Raw genomic sequence first — 232 nt, forward strand, 5'->3', positions numbered from 1 at the left:
CTGCACACACTCACACAAGCATTCCCTACACAATGGTAGCAGGAGAAAGACTCAGTGGAAGGGTTGGAGTCTAGGTAGGGAAGAGAAGCAGAGTCCAAGTCCTTGGTTGAGGAGAGGTTGGGGGTGATAGCTACCTCTCCTGGGCTGAGAGTTGATCCTCAATGGCCAGTCGGGGTCTTCTCCAGCAAGGTGTTGTCCAGAGGGGGGTTGCCAGCAGGGCCTCCGGGTGGAT

Source organism: Crocodylus porosus, unplaced genomic scaffold (genome assembly GCF_001723895.1).
Source record: "Crocodylus porosus isolate Cpor-Errol unplaced genomic scaffold, CroPor_comp1, whole genome shotgun sequence".
In the NCBI taxonomy this organism is placed as follows: domain Eukaryota; kingdom Metazoa; phylum Chordata; order Crocodylia; family Crocodylidae; genus Crocodylus; species Crocodylus porosus.